At 39.2% G+C, this 18,740-nt stretch overlaps 1 protein-coding gene across 4 annotated transcripts in view; it reads right to left on the reverse strand.

The window, feature by feature from the left end:
* The window catches only part of LOC122560729 (sorting nexin-24), a 166,128-nt gene that overhangs the window by 85,243 nt on the left and 62,145 nt on the right, over window positions 1–18,740 (reverse strand). The gene's annotated exons all lie outside the window — the stretch shown is intronic.

Genomic DNA, 18,740 nt, shown 5'->3' on the forward strand with positions numbered 1-18,740 from the left:
AAGCAGGCACCCAAAAAACTTGACAAATAATAAACATTAAAATGTATATCAGCTGCAAGTCTCTGCAAAACAAATTAATGCTGAATAAGGAAATAAATGGAAGGTGAGGCAAAACCATTTGACCAAGTCAGCCCGATCCTTCTAACTGACACAAAAAATTTAATATTCACAAACCAATCCAGCTGCAAAGCCATATACTCCAGGCAATTAGATCTTAAGCAGTGTGAAACATTTGAATAGCCGAGAATATCTTAAAGAATGAGCAAAAATAAGCACGTAACTCATGATACATGCTCAATCTGTACCATCAGATACTATCAAAGTCGGGTACAGGAGTATGCTCCTGAGAAAAGGCAATTGTCAATGTAACCTTTGACTCTGCTCAGGGATGAGATTCGTTCATCCCACTAATCAGCAGGGAAGCTGAATGCCTCCAGATGGTGAGAGGAGCCCTAAAAGCCCTTATCTCTTCAATCTACCAGTTTTCTAAGGTTCAGTTCGAAGTTTGGATGGCAAACATTTAAGCTTACATCAAAGCTGTGACGTTGTGGTGATGCCTGGCTAAAGTTGACAACATTTTAAGGTAGACGACAGACCACTGATGCTAAGCAAAGTGAGACCACGTAGGCTGGAAGTAAACTGCTTCATCATTTCAGCCACATTATAAATATTTAAGGGAGATAAGCAGATTTCTTTTCATAATTTCCTCAAAACCTGCAGTGTCTTCTTCAAACTACTAGAGGGACATTGTCACCTGCCATCTCCTGGGATACCCTTCCTATTACTCCTATTCTTCCTCACTTGTGCTGGTTAAGTCACAAGCCAGAGACAGCTTTACACACCCTCCAACCTAGCCATGGCATCAGTTTCTTTAGTAATTGTTAGGGCTGGATTGGATTATGCTGGCTCCTCATAAGGCTTATCCACAATTGTGATCTGTTCTTCTGGGAGATCTTACAGAAACAACGGGGCTGATGAAAACAAGATAGCCAATGATGCACTTCAATATTATGCAGCAGTCCACACTCAATCAGCCTGTGCGTGCAACATCTAAAGTAATTGTTGAATGTGATTTCACAACTGGGTAGCACTTGCTGAATAACCCTAAGTCGACTCATAGCTACACTAACAACTAATATAAATTCAGTGTGAAGCACATAGCATTAGAATTGATTGCAATCATGTACAGGAAACTGTACTCTGCAAGCTAAGAGTTTTGGTCAAACCCTGGGACTTTCTGAAATTATCCTGAAGCCTATATTTTCTGGTTGCTTTTTCCAAGGCAACGCCTTAGCTAATTACAATCAACTTGCGTAACAATTAGTATTCCTTCTTCCTTGCAGTATAAACAATTGTGATTGTTGAAACCTAGCATTCTTCCATACATCCACGAATGCAAGGCGGATGACTTTGCTGCGGAAAGAATTGTTACCAAATCTATAAGATGATGTTAGGAGCAAATTACCGCAGGTGCTAGGATCTGTACTGAAAACAAAAAACACTGGAAATCACAGATCAGGCAGCTTCTATGGAGAGAGAGCAAGCTAACATTTCGAGGCTAGTTGACTCTTCATCAGAGCTGATGTGAAGAAGTGTGGAGGGGGCAGCATTTATGCAAATGTTGGTGGGAGGGGAGGTTTGGAGTGCTGAGGGAAGAGAGGCTGTATCTTACTGCCAAACACTGTCTTTTTCTCTGTCATTGCGTTCTCTCTTTTCTCTCCTCATTCCAATGGGACTACCTATCCTTTCCTGGTTCTCCCCCCAACTCCTTCCCCCCCACCCCCACCACCAACATCTGTTGCATTTAAATGTCCACATTTCATGTCAGCTCTGAAGAAGAGTGATCTACCGTCGCAATGTTAGCTTGCTCTCTCTTCATGGATGTTGCCTGATCCACTGTGATTTCCAGCATTTTTTGTTTTCAGTAAAAGATAACGGTAAAAGTACTGTTCATAATTAACATGCATGTTCTCACTTTGAAACTGCGCTGCCCTTTCCTTTCCAATATAGCCAAGCGTCAAACCTATTAGCTACCAGATGCCTGATATTTAAGCCAACAAGAATGTTTTTAAAGTATTTGTCCTGTCTTCACTTGCCTGAAACTTGGTACAGATTCAAGTTGAATTCATAGTCTAATTTATGTAAAAGTAATAATTTACAGTAATTGAAGAGTGTTAATTCAATAGAATTACAATTATGAAATGTTAACTGAAACTTTCTTCTAACTTCAGGGTACTCCACAACTGCTAAACATTCATCTGTTGACAACTATGACAAATTTCATAGCAGCAAATGAAATAATCCACATCATTCTATTAAAAAGGTCATTTTTTAAAAAAGATTGATCCTTTCTAAATATTCCAGGTTCAGGATCCAAATCCACAACACTTTCACAAATATTTTATCAGTTTCCCCTTCGGTCATGTCCTATTCAAATGTCTTAAGAAATATAATTTACAGTCAAACAAGGGCAAAATATTCATCTTTGATGGCAAAACGTAATAATTATCATCTTTGCCTTTCATTCCTGATGCGCTTCAGGCCTAGCTTTCCCATGCTTGAATCCTTCCAATCAGGTTTCTGCCCCTGCAGTACTGAAATGTATCTAATCAATCACAAATTATATTCTACAAGACTGTGACAAAGATAAACCCTGTCACCTCATCCTTCCCTACCCATCTGCAGCTTTTGGCACAGCTGATCGCACCATTCTCCTCTGAAGTCAGCTCGGACTACACTCACTTCGGCCACTCTTATTTATTTATGTGTAGCCAGAACATCACTGCACATCTTCCTATTCCTGCACAGTAATCTCTGGTGTTCCTGATCCTTTGTCCTCCTCTTATTACTCAATGATATTATGCCCCTTCGTGTAAAAACACGTACAGTGAGTATAACGCTATTTCACCACTACTTTTCCTAACTCCAGCATGAATAATAAATGATCAGATTACTTCTCCAACATCCAGGATCAGATGAGGTTTTCCAATAAACTTCTATTCTGTTGTTAAATAACCTCTATTTTCAGATCTGGTTTCAGATATGCTTCAGGTGACTGACCACCACATTAGCTAACTAAACAAAGAAAATGCCATGATCTACCAAGCCAGGTTTCATTCTGGGATCTGACTTTTCCGATAGTAATATCAACCAGGAACATAACACTAGTTATTGGAAATCACATTATTGCCAAGTTTACTACTTTACAAGACTTGCATTAAGTCCAATTCACCCATCAACCCTACATTCTCTGATCCACACTGGCTCCCAATTCCTGCACATTTGTTTTCCAATTCACATCCTCTCCAGCTGTACAAGACTCAGATCTCTGTACTCCCACCAAATTTGGTCTCTAGCCTGTTCCTCTACTATTGGCAGCTCTGCCTCAACTTCCTGAATCCTAACCTCTGGAACTCTCTCAATAGCTCTCCTTGCACTTGCACCTACAAGCTTTTCATCATTTATCCTGATATCTTCTCCACCATTGTGTGTACTGGTTTACATCATTACACCCCTTTGAAACACTTCTGGACATATTACTATGTTAAAGAGATTTATTATAAATGCAGATTTTGTTAAGCAGTAATCAACCTCATTAGATTTATCAGGTATTGTATTTTAGAATAGAAGATAGCTCATCAATCTTATACATCACGAGTAGAGCAGTATTTTAACTATAATGGGACAATTTGGTTAGGGGAGCAGCTGCCTGTGGTACACAAATCTACAGCACTACAGCTGGAAAGTTCCCAGCTCCCACATCTCTAATTGTACCTCATGTACTCTATTGCACCTTACTGCCACATGGATGGAATTGAATTGGCTGGACACCATCATTTAAATATGGGCTGCAAAATCACAACTTAAAATGAAACACTGAGTACACCAGAAATTGAGAGATATGGGGATCCCTGGTTTACGAATATCTGACTTACGATTGCAATCTCAGACAAGTGTGTAATTTTAAAGACCCGACATGTAAACATTTCCAGTAATTGTGCATGGCTCCTTTACGTTGTCCTGCACTGTGTTCAGACTTGCATACAATTCAACTTGCATAGTCCAGAACGGAACTCATTTGCAAACCTGGGACAGTCTGTATGCAAAACTGTAGCCTAAGAAGTTAACTTGCAATAAACAGTGGGAAATTACCTAAAAACTTATTTAGAAAGGTAAGTCAGTAGGGCACCTGAAGTTGTGTGTCAACAAACCACTGGCTACTACACGATAGCTGAGACCATTTTCAAAGGTCATTGTAAATTGGTGAGACGTAGGAGCAAATCTTCAGATAGCTAACAGGTAAACAGCTGTGGAAAGCTAGTCTTCTGGGCATTTGCCCGATTCAGATTGTTTAGAAAATACTCTCCAACAAGGCTTGATGGTGCATTATTGAGAACAGTATCTTTATAAATCTACAAAATGTAGATTATTACAATTGACTATCTAATCTACACTACTGGAAATTTACTATATATTGTCCTTAAGTTCAAGTACCAAAATTCTCTCTATGAAACAAACTAATATGTGACATTGGACTAAAGGGTCCCATTCTCTTTGCTGTCAATCACTTCTAACATGAAAGGATTTTGATTCCTTTGTATCAGCAATGCTTGAACATCAGAATTAGATATCTTCAATTCCCACATGAACTTGCCAATTACTTAGCCTTCTCTCACAATTATATGGGGAGACAGCATGTTTGCTCTTGAGTCGAGGGATCTCATTCTGTAAAATATGCATTTAATAAAAATCTGGAAAAAATAGGTAGCTGAATGATGACCACGCAATCATTGTCAATTGTCGTCAAAACCCATGCCAGCTTTAACTGGTCTGGCTGAAATGTAACTCCAAGCTCATAGAAAATGTGCTCGGGACTTAATTACATCCTTTCAGGAGTGGTCAATAAATGCTGACCTAGCCAGTAAAGCCTTCTCTATATTGAATACCAGACTATTCAACATGGCATAGTACTAGTACAAAATATTTCATTTACATACACAAACTTTCATGGAGAAACTTTGTGGCTTATTTAATTTACCAATGTGAAGTTTCATTATTTTTGAATTCAGCACTTTACCAGATGACAATTTTGAGGTGTGGTCATTGCCTCCCTGCTTGTGAACCAAAACCTCCAGGTTTAAGTTCCACTCCATGACTTGATGGCCAAAGATGGCGCATTCATAATGTGACAAACAGGTTGAACATCAACTTATAAATCCTTTCCACGTATGCCAGTGGCAGGCAGTAAAAGCTGAAGAAATCCTCATCAGTCATATGATGGCAATTGGTCCTTCTATCATCATTATAAAAAGCACAAGACTGGAACATACATGTAAAAATGTTTGCTATCAAAGAAATTCTGATTCACACCAACTATCCAGGTAAGTAGGCCATCAAAGGGGTCAGATTGTTGCCAAATGCATAGGGCTTGATCTCCTTGCTCTATCCTTGGTGGAGTTCATCACTCTGTGGTTGGACCTGCTTTCTCTCATGGAATTTATAAACAACATGACTGGCTTCACTTCGTGGCTGCTTCTGAATGGTCAGCTTAACTATTTATCCACCTCACGAGGATATGTTTGTCAACTAAACCTTTATTTTGACTGTACATTTCTGTTAATTTACTGTGAACCTCAAAGTCATGGAGATGTATAGCACAGAAACAGACCCTTCTGTCCAATTCTCCATGCTAACAAGATATCCTAACCTAATCTAGTCCCACTTGCCAACACCCAGCCCATATTCCTCCAAACCCTTCCTATTCATCGACTCATCCTTTTAAATGTTGCAACTGTACCAGCCTCCACCACTTCCTCTGGCAACTCATTCTATACACGTACTACCCTCTGCATGAAAACGTTGCCCCTTAGGTCTCCTGGTGTTACGAGCTAGTAAGGGTAAGAATAGGAGGATAGAGGAGATGAATGCGTGGCTGAGGAGCTGGTGTATGGGAGAAGAATTCACATTTTTGGATCATTGAAATCTCTTCTAGGGTAGAACTGACCTGTACAAGAAGGATGGATTGCACCTGACTTGGAAGGGGACTAATATATTTGCTAGAGCTGCTTGGGAGGATTTAAACAAGTAGGGAGAGAGGTGGGACCCAGGGAGATACTGAGGAAAGAGATCAATCTGAGACTGGTACAGTTGAGAAAAAAAGCGAGTCATCATTCAGGGCAGGCAGGAACAAAGCAGAGAACAGGGTAGGACCGATAAATTAAACTGCATAAATTTCAATGCAAGAGGCCGAACAGGGATGAACTCAGGGCATGGTTAGGAACATGGTACTGGGATATCATAGCAATTACTGGAAAGTGGCTCAGGGATGGACAGAACTGCCACAATAATGTTCCAGGATACCAATGCTACAGGAAGGATAGAAAGGGAGGCAAGAGAGGAGGGGGGGATGACATAAGGGATAGCATTACAGCTGTACTGAGGGAGGATATTCCCAGAAATACATCCAGGGAAGTTATTTGGGTGGAACTGAGAAATAAGAAAGGGATGATCACCTTATTGGGATTGTATTATAGACCTCCTAATAGTCAGAGGGAAATTGAGAAACAAGCTTGTAAGGAGATCTCAGCTATCTGTAAGAATAATAGGGTGATTATGGTAGGGGATTTTAACTTTCCAAACAGAGACTGGGACTGTCATAGTGTTAAGGGTTTAGATGGAGAGGAATTTGTTAAGAGTATACAAGAAAATTTTCTGAGTCAGTATGTGGATGTACCTACTAGAGAAGGTGCAAAACATGACCTACTCTTTGGAAATAAGGCAGGGCAGGTGACTGAGGTGTCAATGAGGGAGCACTTTGGGGCCAGTGACCATAATTCTATTAATTTTAAAATAGTGATGGAAAAGGATAGACCAGATCTAACAGTTGAAGCTCTAAATTGGAGGAAAACTCATTTTGACGGTATTAAGCAAGAACTTTCAAAAGCTGATTGGGGGCAGATATTCGCAGGTAAAGGGACAGCTGGAAAATGGGAAGCCTTCAGAAATGAGATAACGAGAGCCCAGAGACAGTATATTCCTGTTAAGATGAAAGGAAGGTCTGGTAGGTGTAGGAAATGCTGGATGACTAAAGAAATTGAGGGTTTGGTTAAAAAAAAATGCATATGTCAGGTGTAAACAGCATGAATCCTTATAAGAGAATAAATGCAATAGGAGCATACCTGAAGGAAATCAGGAGGGCAAAAAGGGGACAAGGAGAATCCAAAGGGTTTTTACAAATATGTTAAGGAGAAAAGGGCAATAAAGGAACGAATAGAACCCCTCAAAGATCAGCAAGGCAGCCTTTGTGTGGAGCTACAGGAGATGGGGGAGATACCAAACAAATATTTTGCATCAGTGTTTACTGTGGAGGATATGGAAGATATAGAATGTAGGGAAATAGATGGTGCCATCTTGAAAAATGTCCATATTACAGAGGGGGAAGTGCTGGATGTCTTGAAATGCATAAGAGTGGATTTATTCCCAGGACCTGATCAGGTATATTCTAGAACTCTGCGGAAGCTACAAAAGTGATTATTGGGCCTCGTAACGAGATATTTGTATCATCGATGGTCACAGGTGAGATGCTGGAAGACTGGAGGTTGGCTAACATGGTGCCACTATTTAAGAAGGTGGTAAGGACAAGCCAGGGAACTATCGACCAGTAAGCCTGATGTTGGTGATGGGCAAGTTGTTGGAGAAAATCCTGAGGGACAGGATTTACAAATATTTGGAAAGGCAAGGACTGATTAGGGATAATCAACACGGCTTTGTGCATGGGAATTCATATCTCACGAACTTGACTGAGTTTTTTGAAAAAGTAACAAAGTGGACTGATGAGGAAAGTGGTGGATGTGATCTATATGGACTTCAGTAAGGCATTCAACAAGTTTCCTCATGGGAGACTGATTAGCAAGGACAGATCTCACGGAATACAGAAAGAACTAGCCATTTGGATATAGAACTGGCTCGAAGGTAGAAGACAGAGTGGTGGTGGAGGGTGGTTTTTCAGACTGGAGGCCTGTGACCAATGGTGTGCCACAAGAATCGGTGTTGGGTCCACTACTTTTCATCATTTATATAAATGATTTGGATAAGAGCATAGGAGATATAGTTAGTAAGTTTGCAGATTACACTAAAATTGGAGCTGTAATGAACAGCAAAGAGGTTACCTCAGATTACAATGGGATCTTGATCAGATGGGCCAATGTGCTGAGGAGTGGCAGATGGAGTTTAATTTAGATAAATGCGAGGTTCTGTGCTTTGGGAAAGCAAATCAAAGCAGGACTTATACACTTAATACTAAGGTCCTAGGGAGTGTCGCTGAACAAAGAGACCTGGAGTGCAGGTTCATAGCTCCTTGAAAGTGGAGTCACAGGTAGATAGGATAGTGAAGAATGCGCTTGGTATGCTTTCCTTTATTGGTCAGAGTACTGAGTACAGGAGTTGGGATGTCATGCTGCGGCTGTACAGGACGTTGGTTAGGCCACTTTTGGAATATTGAGTGCAATTCTGGTCTCCTTCCTATCGGAAGGATGTTATGAAACTTGAAAGGGCTCAGAAAAGATTTACAAGGATGTTGCCACAGTTGGAGGATTTGAGCTATTGGGAGAGGCTGAAGAGGCTGGGGCTATTTTCCCTCGAGCGTTGAAGGCTGAGGGGTGACCACATAGAGGTTTATAAAATCATGAGGGGCATGGATAGGATAAATAGACAAAGTCTTTTCCCTGGGGTTGGAGAGTCCGGAACTAGAGAGCAAAGGTTTAGGGTGAGAGGGGAAAGATATTAAAGAGAACAAAGGGGCAACTTTTTCACACAGAGGGTAGTACGTGTATGGAATGAGCTGTCATATGAAGTGGTGGAGGCTGGTACAATTGCAACATTTAAAAGGCATCTGGATGGGTATATGAATAGGAAGTTTTTAAAGGGATATGGGCCAAGTGCTGGCAAATGGGACTAGATTAGTTTAGGATATCTGGTCAGCATGGACCAGTTGGACCAAAGAGTCTGTTTCCATGCTGTATGTCTCTATGACTATATTTTTCCCCTCTCAACCTAAACCTTGGCAGGTTTACAGGCAAAACAATGTAGTGAGAATGGACTCTGATCAAATATTTACCCTAGTAAGGTCTGTATGTTACATTTCAGTGAAGCCATAGGAACCTGGAAGTGGCGGAGCACTGTTTCATAAAAAAAGAGTAATCCATTAGAGCACTTGTTATGTCATATATGCACGTGGTGTGGAACTACTGGACATATTAAAATATTAATGAGTGCTTTCTACTTTATAGTTTAGAGTATTAGGTATGTCTTAGATGATGTTTAGTTTATGTCACTTTTAGCTTATTACAATAAAAGTCATAAAACCTGAAACCCTGTCATATTATTTGTTGCAAAAGTCAATTTTTTTTATTGTATGTCTTCATCACAGATAATGCAATAGAGTCAGGCTATTGCACATTTTAATGCCATTTAACATAAAGTGACCATTGGGAGGAAAACAATTATCTGTTAATTTCATGGTGGTGAGAGAAATAGATTGATCCATGGAGGAGAAATATATTTTACTTGAGGATGAAGTGATTGGAGAGGATAGGGTATCCATTTTCTCTTTGGTATAGCTTTAGATATGCATCTTTCTGTTTGGATATCTTTAGATTTGTTTCATTGCCTCATGGAGGCAGTGCTTCTATTTAATTGGTTTTCCTTGGCACTACTTAGGATGTCTGTTGTATGTTGGATTAAGGTCCTATTGATTTTTGATTCATAGGTGTAAATTTTCTTTGAAGCAAATACAGTAGAGCAAGGAAAATTCACTCTAGAGAGCACAATGTTTCTAATCGTATGTAACCTGAGGAGGGGGAATGGGAGGCAAGAGGTCAACACAGTGATTAGAATTCTGTAACATATTGCGAAATAATGTTTTCAACAAAACAGCTGACATTTGATCTTTTCAAAAAGATATTTTGTTTGTTAGAAGCTCAATATTGGAAGTATTCTACACTTTTTTGCAAGTCGACAATTTTTTTTTAAGGTAGAGTTCTTCAGCTGTTGAAACACGAGTACAAATTACCTGATTATGATATATCATGTAACTACAGAAAGTCTCTTTGTTCGTAAAAAAAAATCAATACTAAACCTCTTGGAACAGCTTTTTTCCCTTTTACTTGCCCAGGTAGAAAGGGTTTGGAACTGCTGATTCTACATTTTAGAGTGACAGTGATTCATATCATCTTGCTGTACATTTTGGTCTCTAAGTTATACCTGAGGGCTTCACCTGACATTTCATGCGTGACTTTGGAAAAGGTTAAGGAATCTTAGATTCTATTTGTATGGAGAGGGGTGACGGGGTTCTACCTTCACTGCACAATAGTACATCTTTCATGAGTGTATCTCCAGGACCAGAACAGATAGACATTTATTAAAATCACATCTTTTAGTCAAAAGACAGGACTATCATTTTAATGATCTTAACATGTAGATGGTGCCCAGTTGGTAATAACTGACATTCCAGTTTTTCTTGTCTCAGTTATTATTCCCAATCTTAAAGCGTGACTATATTAGATTCAAAGATCTAAGTATGGATGAACGAAGGAAAGTCTGGACATGTTCTCGTTGCCTGATTTATCAGCATAAAAATACCTATGTCCATTGTATTGAGTAATCAGCCTGTTCAAAGATGTCGAGATACACCTTTGGAGTAGGTGAGACTTGGACCCAGGCCTCCTGGCTCAGAGGTATTATCACTGTGCCACAAGATCCTTTGAACATGTGGCCCTAGCTTGGATTACTTGACCAGAGACTTTAACACTATGCCACCTTAGATATTTTCTGAACAACTTGTTCAGCGATGTTACTCGTTACCTCTGGAAAAGAAAACTTCAACATGAGCCTCTTGGCTCAGAGGTAGGGACACACAACTGCACCACAAGACCCCAAACAACTGACTTCCTTTTATCCAGTGAAACACCCCAAGGAGCTTCAGAGGATAATGATCAAATAGCATCTAACAGCAAGCTATGTAAGGAGATGTTAGGGCAGTTTAAAGGTGGGTTTAAGAATTGTCTTAAAAAGAAACATATAGAGATTAGATTTGCATTTCAAAGTGTAAGGGTTGAAACAACTGAAAATATATCCACAAATGGAGGAATGATTAAAGCAAGGGTTGGGGAAAAGGCCTGAGCTGGGGCTGAAGTGCAGACATCTCCCAAGCGTGCAGGACTGCAAGTGGAGTTGTGAGAAGAGGGTCTAGCCATGGAGAGATGAGTATCTTTTGGAACCCGCACACTTTTTCAATCTATGAGGAATGATAGCTAAGTGATATAGATAAAGAGAATGAGGAGCATTGGATAGGGTAGCCACAAAAATATCATTCTCAGGATTAAAAAATTACTGAAGTGTGAAGCACATTGCCAAAACGTTTGTTTTGAATTAATCAGGAATACCAAATTTCAAACAATTGTAACAAATTATACAAAAGTGTTTGGGTGAGTTATTGCAATCAGGAAAGTGATAGGGAACTATAGATTTCCCAAGCTCCCTGATAATTTTAAAAATGCAAAGATATGAAGGGAACTAGTCCCTGCATCTGACTGCATGTCAATTCTTGCAATAGTAAATAAAGTTGTATTACTGTCTTGGTTGATCATATTAAATTGTTTATTTATGTAGCTATTAGTGCATTCAGGAATATTCAGTAAATGCTGTCCAAACACAGAATCATACTCAAAACATTTGATTTGGAGTTTTTCAATTGCTGTCTGGTTGGGTACTAATTCTATTCAAGTATATTAAGAGCAACCAAAGGAACATGTTGTTTGATTCAAATCAGCCAAACATTAGAACATATGGTTTATGTACTTGGCTCTACACCAATACTGAAATTCATACACAATGTTGTTCAACAGTGAGGTAGGCGAGCTGTATTTTTAGACTGACGCCTGAATGGAAAATACGACTTGTGCAGTAACGCCATAGGAGCAGCGTGAAACTGCTTGCTTAACCTGTTGTTCAGATTTATGAGATAGTTTGCCTTTCCAGATAATTGAGGTAGACTGGGCAATTTTCAGATCCCAGAGTGGCAGCCTTTGGCTCATTTGAGAGTTTGTGCAAAGCACATCAAATAATGATCTGATCAGAATAGCCATTGTCCCAGAGGATAGATTTGCTGTGTTCTATTTCTGCATCAAATGCAAGTGAGAAAACAGCTCAGACTCTATTTAAAAGATTGCTGATCAGGCCAATTTTGTACAGTCTGCAGCTATATAAATCCAAACGTATACGTTAACTATTGAAGATGGGCTTGCAGCAAACAGTCACAGAGAACACTTCAGCGTATTTCTCAACAATCAGGCTGAGGAAAAGGAATGATTTTGAATGTGGGATGGAGTGTATTATGTAATCTTCATGTGCTGCAGATGCAAAGATCTTAAATGTATCATGTGAAAATAATCATGAAGGGTGTTAGTGCTTGTTCCATCAGAAAAACCATCCTTGACATGGTCAGTGTGAAACAGAATATTTCTTAATATTATTAAAAATGGACAAAAGTATAAACACAAGGCATTCTCATGCCAAATGTATATACTGGCATTTCATTGTTGAAATTATTATTGTACAACTTATATTAGTACAATATTTATTGAATAACACTTGCAAATGTTTTAAAGTGGTTCATGCAATTGTAGTAGCAGCACTGTGCTACAGGAATCCTCTCAAATCTTTCAATTCTTATCACATCAATAAGATTTAACAGCAACTGCATATCTTTAAATGAAGTACAACGTACAGCAACTTCTTAGAGATTTACCTCTACCACCTAGATACATACTATACATATATAAACACACAACTAATACACTACAGTGTTTAGCACCATTTACGACTCCTCAGATACAGTAGCAGCCTACATCCAAATGCAATAAGACATGGACAATATCTAGGCTTTGGATGACAAGTGGCAAGTAACATTCATGCCACACAAGTGCCAGGTAAAGATCACCTTCAACAAGTGAATCTACTCATTATCCCTCGGCATTCAACGGAATTACCATGACAAAACCATTATCAACATTCTGGGAGTTACCACTGACAAAAAAAATAAAATGGACTCACCATATAAACGCAGTAGCTAAAAGAACAGGCCAGAGACAAGGAATTCCGCAGTGAGCAACTTACCACCCGTTTCTCTATAACCTGTTCACCATCTACAAGGTTCAGTCCAAGAGTATGATACTCCCTACTTACTTCAATAACATTCCAGAAACTTGACAGCATTCAGGACAAAGCAGCTACTTGACTGGCATTGCGAGCATTAATCCCTCCATCACTGACACTCAGTGGTGCAGTATGACCCAACCACAAGGTATACTACAATAGCTCACCAAGCTTCCTGAGACATCACCTTCCAAGGCTATGAAGGCCACCAGCTTAAAGGAAAATCCAAGTGGATTTCAGTGAATCAAGAAAGTGGCTCCCTCTTGTTCCTTGTTTGAATGTTCAGGCCTGAAAAAGACAGTGACAGAGCCATCCATGTGGTTTGTGCATTTTTCAAATGTCCTGAAGATTGCAAGACAGAAAGTCTTGGTAAAATGTTCTTTTACCTCAGCAACACCTAAGTAGGAAGATTGTTGCGTTTTAAAAATATTCATTTATAGGATGTGGACTTCGCTGGCTTGAGTAGTGTTTGTTACCCATCCTTAGTTTCCCTTGAGAAGGTGATAGAGAGCTGCTTTCCTGATCTGCTGCAATCCATTCGGTGTTTGCCCACCAATTTCGAAAAGCAGGCAGTAGAGTGTGGATAATTTTCCCACTATCCTGAACAGCTGCATTTATACAATGCTTAGAGTTTTTGAAAAGATCTGTAGCTCGGGTTGTGGATGAGGTCATAGATTCGTTCACCAAACTGGTGTGGTTTTCTGCAGATGTTGCGTCACTTTTTTTTTAGATTAGATTCCCTATAGTGTGGAAACAGGCCCTTCGGCCCAACAAGTCCACACCGACCTTCCGAAGAATAACCCCCCCACCCCTCTGACTAAAGCACCTAATACTATGGGCAATTTAGCATGGCCAATTCACCTGACCTGCACATCTTTGGAATGTGGCAGGAAACCGGAGCACCCGGAGGAAACCCATGCAGACACAGGGAGAATGTGCAAATTCCACACAGACAGTCACCCAAGGCTGGAATTGAACCTGGGACCCTGGCGGTGTGAGGCAGCAGTGCTAACCACTGATCCACCGTGCCACCTAGCAAAGTGACAAAACAGCTGCAGAAAACCATACTAGTTCAAACGAATGAATCTACAACCTTATACAATGCTTTCCAGAACCTGATGGCTTTTCAAAGTGCTTTACAACCAAGTAAAGGAAAAGCAAAATACTCTGGACGCTGGAGAAACTCAGCAGGACTGGCAGCATCTGTGGAGAAAATGTTAATGCTTATTTGTAATATTACTTACTTTGAAATCAATTAAATACTTTTGAAATGTAGTTTCTGTTGTAAAGTAGGAGATTATGGCAGTCAATTTACACATAGCAAGTTCACCAAATAACAAGGTGATAGTGTATTAGTGATGTTGATTGAAGGATAACTGCAGAGAACACCCCCACTGTTCTTTCAAGCAGCGTTGTGTTATTTTTATGTTCATCTGAAAAGGCATAAAGAGTCTTAATTTAACACGTCGCCTGAAAATTGGCACCTCCAGCGATGTATTCCTTCGGTATATTAATACTTTGAAAATGAGGGTACCACCACAGAGCACCAACATTCAATGGTGGTGGAGACATTGCAGGATTGTGAAATCAGAATTGCTATTATAGATATCACTTTCTCATCTTCTGGGGGTGGCAAAATTCAAATAAACACTATCAATGCTATCTGACTTATAATTAAAAAGTTGTGAGGCTTTATTTACAAATCCAACTGACTTAACTGTCAGAATTCTGAGCTGTGATCACAACTGACGTAAAATAAATAATTTTCAGGAGCTCACTGACTGCTTGGGAGTTTAACAACACCCACTTGGAGAGAAGCAATTGTATTGTCAGAGGTCTGAGGTCTAACTGGAATCACACTGATTGACAGATGTCAGAACAAAACAAAATGCTGCAATGACATCAATTCAAATGTTGTATGTCAAAGGACAATGACAATACTATTAGTGATCATATAAAGCAAGACGTTGATTCCTTACTGGAATTCATCTGTACTAAAGGGAGAGATGATAGCTAGAACTGGACAAGCGTCAGAGAATCATGCCAGAAGAAAGTATACTTAAGAAATATAGCTCCACAATGCTAAAACAAACAAATAACACGCTGAAGATCTGATAATGATCAAAACTTTCATAGGCAATATATTGATCCAGTTACCTTGGAGAGGAAGGCTGGAATTTGAAGTAATAGTTTGAATGCAGAATCCTCAACCCTCTTCATCCTCATCACAAATTCTCCAGGTTTTGCAGTTAAAGGACACAATAAACCATAAGCTACCTTCCCATTTATATTTTTATGAACAAGGGGTACATGAAAGGCCCATGTTTATAAGCATTCAAACTTTAAAAGGCTTTGTTCTCCCTATTATAACTGACTGCGCCATAGGATTGGATTTTGTACTCTGCAGCACCTTCCTGAAGCACCGACTGCTACTCTGTCCTTCGTGTGCACCATTCCATTCTTAGCTCAGAGTGAGGCATGTCCTTAGGTACTTGGGCTATAGATGAAGTTAACTACACCAAAGAATCCATGTGTCATGGCTAATAGCAAATTGCTAAATTCCCTGCGCTCTTTCTGCTTACCATCTATTCCTATGGTCATGGGCTTCTGTTGGATTTTGGCCTTCAACCACCTGTGGATCTGCTTTCTCTCTAGATTTTGGTGGTGCTTGGTCTTCATAACAAATGGAGAGAAACCTTGGCTGTTCCACAAGCTGCTCTGTTCCAATTTCCCAGGAAAGCAGCAGCTCCTCAGCCTGGATGCTCCAGAGTTATCCCAAATTTAACGTCTGGTATTGTTTCTTGCAGAAAGGTGGCTAAGGTGGCCTAAAGCAAATCCCTAGTCTCCTCACACACAGGAAAGAGAAAACAGTCTTCTGTGATTTAGGTGAAAATGTTAAAAACCACACCAGGGAAACTGCTTCAGAACCAATTATTCAAAGTAATATTTTGATAACACTATCCATTGCTTAGATATTTTTGAAGTCGATGCAAAGCCACGATCATCAGAACAAAATTACAATGAATTAAATAATGCTGGCAACACTGTCAGGAAACAAGCCCCAGCTTAGAAGTGACTTGGGCAAACTGTGGTGCAAAGTATTACCATACTTTGAAGATTTCAAATATCTAAATGGACTCTGGAGGATATATGCTCCTTTGTAGCCCCATTTTATCTTGGAAATAAGCACATCGTCACACCAAAGCTGTTCAAAATCTTCAAACAAGTGGTAATGTTCTGAATCTCTCGTAAAAAATTGTGTTAAAAGGAATTAGGATCAGCATTTAATAAAGTATTCTGTTTATTAACAATACCATTGGTATTGTGTGAAGGTTCCAGGGAGAGGCTCAGATTCTCAACACACGGTTAATGAAATTATTTAAGCCATGCAGGGGTAATAGAGAAATTAATTATCTATGGTGTGAGTACCATAAGGAGTGCTTTTGGGATTAAGATTTAACTTAACAGTGGCTCCAAATTTTTAAACCGTGAGTTATACGTGAATACTTGTGCACAAGCAATAGCTGTTAAAATTGTACATTAATTAGAAATTTTATATGTGGAAAACAGAACAAAACTGTGCAATGCAACCAGAAAATGAAGTCTTTATATGAACTTTAAAAAAAAGTTTAAATAAACTTAGAAATTTGCAAATTAAACAAACATTTCCTTGGAAAGTGTCAAAAAAACATGAATCTAAATGTATCTGCATCATTAGACTAGCTGCAGACACAATATTCCATAGAAGCGCAATTCTCTATATTGTAGATATATCATTGTTTTAATCATTTTGGTATATTCCATGCTCAGTTTGTGGATTTTTTTTGTGCCAACCCCAACGTACTGAATAAAGTACTTGAACGACAGAAAAAAAAATCATTCCACGACAATGCTTTCCTTCATCACAGAGTAAATGGTGCAAAGGCAACATTTTTTTTAAACCAAGATAGTATGTTCTATTCTACAGATTAACATTGTTTCACTGCTTACAAACTGAATAATGGGCCATTTTTCTCCTTTATAGCTAGCTTTGATTCAGGGATAATAAAAGGAAGATAACTTCAGTCATTGATGATAACCTTGATAAATCAAAGGATAAGCCATAGCAATTTGAAAACTCAAGACTATACAGATTTTGAAATATAAAAGAATACAGATCTCTCTGTACTTTACTGGTGGGGGACTTTCTTTTCAGAGTTTTCTTCATTCAGGTTACATCCTAATTACTAAAAATTAATTTGTTGCGAAAAATGTAATTTTGCTCTCCCACATTATTGATAAATGGTTAGCTCAGTTGTCCAGATGACTAGAGCGTGATGCAGAATTTCATGACTTCAATTCCTATATGGGCTGTGGAAGTTCATGGAGACCTGTCTCCTTGCCTCAGTCTGTGCTTGCAAAGTGGTGTCCCTGTGGATGTATGCAGTCAACTGTCTCTGTAATGGAGATGGCCAAAAAAAATGACAATAGGAATTTTTCAGAGTACTGGAAAACAGCTACTGCTCATAAATAAGAACACAGACTTTTTTTTTAGAAATGTCGTACATAAGAACATTGAAGAATTTTGCTACTGAGTGCCTTTCTAGGAGACTATATAAGCTCTCAAAAATAATATTGCAACAATGGCAACATGAACTGGCAGAGGACAGAGCACATTACCAAGATCCTGAATGGTAATCCTACGTATGAGAGGTAATGGGCTCATTGTTCAAGTTTACGAAAGAATAACAAATTGGGTGACTCGATAGAACTGTTGAAACATATAGCCTAATTTGTTACTTGAACAGAGTTGAAAATTGGACCTGCAGAGCAGGGAAGGTAGATTTTGAAAACTAATTATAAAACAAAAATTGGGCAGAGAGAAAATCACAGAATTGCATTTAATCCATTTATGGAGATTGTAATAGAGAGAGTTGAGAATTAAAAAATGAATTAGAAATCAAAATCTATAAAAAGGATTTGTGGCAGATAAAATAAAGCAAAGAAATGGTAGGAATTGTTAGCAGGTCAGACATCATCTGCAGAGAGAGCAAACAGATTAATATTTCAGATCTGTGATCTCAATAATGGGTTTTCAGTAAGGGATGGGGCTGGGCCAAAAGCAAAAGAAAGGCCTTTGATAAGGTGAAAAACCGGAGTTAGTCTCCGTCATGCCTTACATATTACGGAGGATTCCATTTCATTATTCCACCTCCACAGTTGCATCTATTCTGAAGATGCAACCATCCCATAAGGACAGAGCAGAAATATGCATGGCTGGAGAGATGGTGCAGGAGGTAAGGATTTTGATTCCTGAGGCACCAGGACCATTTCCATTAAGGTGGCGAAGCAGGAGAATGGACTTGTACAAATTAGTCGGGTTACACCTCAAGAGGGATGGGACTAACATCCTTGTGCACAGATTGCTAATCCTGTTGGGGTGGATTTAAAATGAATTGGCAGGGAATGGAAGCATGATGGGTAGTTCAGAGGGATGTGAAGCTGAGATGGAATTCGAAGTTAGACATGATTGTAAGTAATTCTGGAAG

The sequence above is a fragment of the Chiloscyllium plagiosum genome, unplaced genomic scaffold (assembly GCF_037043375.1).
Source record: "Chiloscyllium plagiosum isolate Xiang-an unplaced genomic scaffold, Cpla_swu_hap1 HiC_scaffold_2, whole genome shotgun sequence".
NCBI lineage: Eukaryota > Metazoa > Chordata > Chondrichthyes > Orectolobiformes > Hemiscylliidae > Chiloscyllium > Chiloscyllium plagiosum.